General features: G+C 51.5%; 1 protein-coding gene across 1 annotated transcript in view; it reads left to right on the top strand.

Moving 5' to 3' along the window:
* The window catches only part of LOC100748410 (probable JmjC domain-containing histone demethylation protein 2C), a 242,142-nt gene that overhangs the window by 184,256 nt on the left and 52,116 nt on the right, over positions 1–5,770 (top strand).

The following is a 5,770-nucleotide window of genomic DNA, read 5'->3' as shown; positions in this document are numbered from 1 at the left end:
CCCCCCCCATTGTTTATTCAGCTCGTTGAAAGCAGACGTTCGAAACCGCTGATAGAAATCGTAAAAATTCGAGGTCGTTTATGATTCATCGAAGTAACTCTGCTTGGTACCGATACCATAGAAACGAGCCACCGTTCTAGGAACGTTCGTCGTTCCTCCGCGATATCTGAATCTTACGCGCGTTCTCCGTTAACTTTCGATGCGTTAAAAGTTTACTGAAGAATACGAAACTTTCGAAATATAAAGTGAGAGGTCTATCTGACCGGATGCGTTTCTCGTATATTTCTCGTTATGATTTCCATGGAGTTAATAATAAAGATCGATGTTTTATCTCGACGCCCTCGAGGAAGTTCGTAAAGTTTCGAATGGGGAATAAGCCCGACGGTGCTTATGAAAGGACGCCGTGTCACCGAAAGAATCTTTCTCAGGAAGTTTCGAAAACACGAAAGACGATCGCGGGAACGTGCTCCTGTGGGCACTTGTGCAAATCTCTGTCCTTGAACACGCAGGCAACGTGCTCGCGAGCGTGTACGTGCGACCGAGTGACGCGGTGGAAACGCATGCGCGTGCACATGCAAAATGCAGCCAGCTGCCGGGAATGCGGGAGACAGCAGACACTCGAAACGACCACTAATGCCCCTCTTCAGTCGAGTTACATAAACCAGCAGCACCGAGGCCTACTCTAGCTTCGCCGGGCAACTTGCTACAAAAGCCGCCTGGAACCTGGCTGTTTCCTACATCTTTCATTATTCGCCGCCATCGAGGGGAGATGCTGTTTGTTCTTGCGATTTAAATAGCTGTTCTCTATCTGTGAACTAACGCGCATATATTCGTCATTCGGTCGTTAATTCGCGGATCATTTCAAGCGAGCGTAATTGTCGATGCTTCGTTAATTAATACGCGACCTTCGATCGAATAGCGCTGTTCGAAGTTAAGCAGTCGATTTGCATGAATTGTTACGCTCGAGCGAACGCTTAATTACTTATCAGATTATTTTCTCGCCGATCGACGAGCGGTCGATGACGTGGCAGCGTTTTAGCACGGTCGCCATTTGAAATTCATCGTGATCCATTTATTCATGCGTGATACACGTTCTCGAATGGAAGAAACATGAGGCTGACTCGCCTGCATCCAACGCATACGGAGGTCAAATGATTTTAGATAGAACATTCGGTCGATTTGTCGCGTGCAAAACGATTCTTTCTTCCTTTTTTCTTTTTTTTTTTTCGCTACCTATACAGAGCCTTGGGTTTACGTAACGTTAAAGGCGCGTAAAGTACGTCGCGCATTTAGCGTTATCTCGAAAGTTTGTTTCGCGAATACGTACGTGGCTCGGTGTTGTGGAAAGAGCAAAGACTACGAGACATTAGTCATCCAGGAATAACGAATCTACGCCGGTGTGTCGATTGGAACGCGATGGTGGGCTTGCGGAACTGCCGCGCGCAACACGGTTCGCGACATCGTGCTCTATTGCGGATATTTATTCGCCAAGGTGGCGCAAATTGCGCCCAGGACGGACGTAACGAGCCGTGTACCGGTACATAATGATAAATTGCCGGGTCGAAGCACGCCGGTCTTGGATAAGAAACTTTCTTTCGCAAGTGCGAGGCGTAAAAACCCGCGCTATTAAGAAACCGCTTGACCACTAGGCTGCTGCGGCATTTTTCACGCGGTGTAGCGGCGTCGATAGGCGCGAGAGCTGGCTCGATACCACCGAGAGATACCGTTCGAAACGAGAATGTAAATAGGCTTGCCGCGTTCGCTTCCGATAAGGGAACGCATCTTATCTTTACGAGCGTCCAACTTGACGATTCGATCTAGCTCGCGTGACAGCGGATTAACCACAGATAACCGGTATTAGAGAGCCACGGAATCGGAGACATCTATATATACATATACAAGGGAAAACAAATTGTCTCGTATGTATTTGGTTTCCGAGCTGAACCTGTTTCTCGTTTCCTCCAGAATTTGAGAAATATCGCTGATCGTAGATATTTGAATGTTGCGTGTCTTAAGAATCATATCTGTTGTAATTTGTCAACCACTTTCAAAAGCTGTGTACGTCTTTGGGCGCGACAGATCGTTTTCATTTTCAATTATATCGTATTAAAGTTCCCTTCTTGTTCTCGATGGTAAAAGGAAATGAAAATCAGAAAATCAACAAGAATGTAATCATCGTGTTTGTCTGCTGCGATCTTCGTACACTAACGACTCGAGGCATGGAATTTCGAAATGACGCGTTACGAGACGGGCAATTAACGGCGAGAGACGAGGCATTGTTACACTTTGGTTTTCTCGATTCCGAATGGAAGTTCGGGTAGATCGGGTCGCACGATTACCCACGGTATCCACGTAACTCCCACGTTTCTCCGCGTCCCGCGATAAAATCGACTCGGCCGTCTGAAACGCGCGCGATACATCGCGCGATACATCTTTAAAGCATCGGCCGTGGAAAATAATTTCGCTTTACGTAACCACGCGCATGCCATCGGGGAGCAGAAGGAAGGCGGAAACGTGACGCATAAAATGCAAACGAGATGCGTTCGTTTATGCGTGCGTGGACAGAAGGGAGCAAGTCTCAGCGCTCGGTTTTTCTCGATGCGCGGAGCAAGGACACTGTAAAAAAATATACAATGGAACGTGCAGCGGTACGTTGGCGCGCAGAATCGAGCGGCCAACTCGACGAAGGAGAGAGAAGGGCGCGATTCCCTTGTTGAACAATCGTCGTCGAGTAGAGGCGTCCGTTTCGAGGACGTTCGCACGTGTGTAGAAACATTACACGGTCGCCGAGCAACGCGCTGCTGCTGCACGGAATTTTGTATAATAAAGCAGGCCAGGTTCCACAAAATGTGGTAAAAAGCGCAAAAAGGAGAGGCAGAAGTTCGGCGTTGCGAGACCGAACGTCATTTCGCTCGACCGCAAAACAGCGGCAGGCACGACAGTGCTGCAACACGCGCGAGCACGTGTGCGTGAATGCACGCGGAATATTTTTTGCGGCAGCCACGGCGCGGCAGGCGGAGAGTAGAGTCGTGCGGAGAGTTGGCCGTGCTCGGTCGGTCGCCTTCGGTCACACACATAGAAAGAGAAACGTTGCTAGAGTACGCGAGAGAGAGAAACGGCGACAGAACGAGCTATATAGACGTGGGAAGAGGGGAACGAGAGGAAAAGAAGGATACCGGGGCTGGGGCTGAAAGGAGGAGAAACAAGAGAGGTTAGGTGGAACCGTGGGTGTCTCTGGGAAGGGAGAGCCGGAAGTTCGGGTAGATCGGGTCGCACGATTACCCACGGTATCCACGTAACTCCCACGTTTCTCCGCGTCCCGCGATAAAATCGACTCGGCCGTCTGAAACGCGCGCGATACATCGCGCGATACATCTTTAAAGCATCGGCCGTGGAAAATAATTTCGCTTTACGTAACCACGCGCATGCCATCGGGGAGCAGAAGGAAGGCGGAAACGTGACGCATAAAATGCAAACGAGATGCGTTCGTTTATGCGTGCGTGGACAGAAGGGAGCAAGTCTCAGCGCTCGGTTTTTCTCGATGCGCGGAGCAAGGACACTGTAAAAAAATATACAATGGAACGTGCAGCGGTACGTTGGCGCGCAGAATCGAGCGGCCAACTCGACGAAGGAGAGAGAAGGGCGCGATTCCCTTGTTGAACAATCGTCGTCGAGTAGAGGCGTCCGTTTCGAGGACGTTCGCACGTGTGTAGAAACATTACACGGTCGCCGAGCAACGCGCTGCTGCTGCACGGAATTTTGTATAATAAAGCAGGCCAGGTTCCACAAAATGTGGTAAAAAGCGCAAAAAGGAGAGGCAGAAGTTCGGCGTTGCGAGACCGAACGTCATTTCGCTCGACCGCAAAACAGCGGCAGGCACGACAGTGCTGCAACACGCGCGAGCACGTGTGCGTGAATGCACGCGGAATATTTTTTGCGGCAGCCACGGCGCGGCAGGCGGAGAGTAGAGTCGTGCGGAGAGTTGGCCGTGCTCGGTCGGTCGCCTTCGGTCACACACATAGAAAGAGAAACGTTGCTAGAGTACGCGAGAGAGAGAAACGGCGACAGAACGAGCTATATAGACGTGGGAAGAGGGGAACGAGAGGAAAAGAAGGATACCGGGGCTGGGGCTGAAAGGAGGAGAAACAAGAGAGGTTAGGTGGAACCGTGGGTGTCTCTGGGAAGGGAGAGCCTGAGCGACGTGGTGGCGGTGGCCGGCGCGGCGGTATCGGTTCGATGGTGGGGAGAACGTCGCGTCGGGGAAGTATACTGGTGGAGGGCGTGGTGGGGGGCGAGCTTTCCTCGCTGCGGCAGTAGAGTAGCGGCCTTCGACGCGATCTGATCTTGGTCCGCGTCGTGTTCTTCTGCGTGTGTCAACTTTTCGAGTGTATGTGTGTGTGTATGTGAGAACGTGATACGCAGGCCATTTTCGATCCCTCGAATTATCACTTTGACACCCTTCTCTGCCACGTTCACCGCCGAGTTTCGAGTACCGAAGATTCCTCTCGAGCGTCTGTCCGATTCGTACGCGAGTGCGGGCATTCGACCCGACCATACAGTGACCAGTGTACAGCAAGCCCCTTTTATCCGCCTTATCGTCCCGTGCCAAGGATTAATCGAACGTATTCGTTCTCACCGAACGATTGTTCGTTTCCGCCTTCAAACAGGATCTCCTTTTTGGATTATACAGTGAAGTGTCGCGAACCACACGGCGATATGTATCTGGCGGTTGAAAGAGCGGTTGTATTATCGGAGCGCTGAAAAGTCAACCCGTTCTTTCGTGCAGTGTGGAAAGGAAATCGTGGCGGTCGTTGGACGAGCGGGCGTCCTCCGCAGAATCGCGCCATTGTTTTGCAGGGGTCACGAGAGCCACTGCTCGTGTATCGTGCTGGTTCGCAGGGAAGTGTGACTCGATTTCGATCGCGACTCGCGGTCGTCTCCTTTCGGTACGTTTGTTCTTCTTATAAAGGCTTTCGTCGCGCTCTCTTTCTCTCGGTCTCTCTCGCTCTGCTCTCTCTCTCTCTCTCTCCGTCTCTCGATTCGCTACGTGGAAGAATCGTCGGGCGCGCTCACGACCAGCAAATCGATCTATCGGTGAAGAGTCGGAGTGCGGTAAAAAGCAAAGTGCATCGACTGTCGGTTGGGAAAGTAAGGAAAGAGAAAAGAGAAAAGAGAAGAGAAACGTTTCGCGCGACCATTGTTCGTCGGTCGATCAACGTCTGTTAGCAGCGCTTCGTGACCGTTCGGCAAGCTTCGTAACGGATCGTATTCCGTGACTTCGTACAGTTCTCTCTCGCGCGACGAGTGATCTCATCGTCGCACGCAGTGCGCGCCAGGGTGCTGCCGGTGTGTACGAACGAGTCGATGGTGTTTCTTGTTTTTCTCGGTGATTGCATCGATATCGTTCCCTCGCGCGAGAATCCCAACACCGATTCAAGCCACACAGTGTGAATATTCTTCGTTGTATGCGATACAAGAGATATAGTGCGTGCGTGCGCGGTTGAGTTAACAAAAGCAGTAGAAGAGCGATCTTTGGTGACCGCCCAAGTGGCGCGCGCGTGACCAGTAACGAGAACCGCGCCGGTTCAAGGCGACGATAACGACAACGACGAACACCAGTGCTAAAAAGGAAAAGGTTATTCCCTTGCCTTTCGTCGAACGTGTCGAGAAGAGCTAGCAGCAGCTCGTTGTTCTCGATCTCGAGACGGTCTTCCCGGCCGTCCCGAGAGATGAGCCGCACCGCAACGTTGTGTGCGGCTCGTACGATGAA

Source organism: Bombus impatiens, unplaced genomic scaffold (genome assembly GCF_000188095.3).
Source record: "Bombus impatiens unplaced genomic scaffold, BIMP_2.2 scf_0406, whole genome shotgun sequence".
Taxonomy (NCBI): Eukaryota; Metazoa; Arthropoda; class Insecta; order Hymenoptera; family Apidae; genus Bombus; species Bombus impatiens.
Note: the sequence above shows the minus strand (reverse complement) of the source record. Positions and strands in the feature narration are given on the sequence as shown.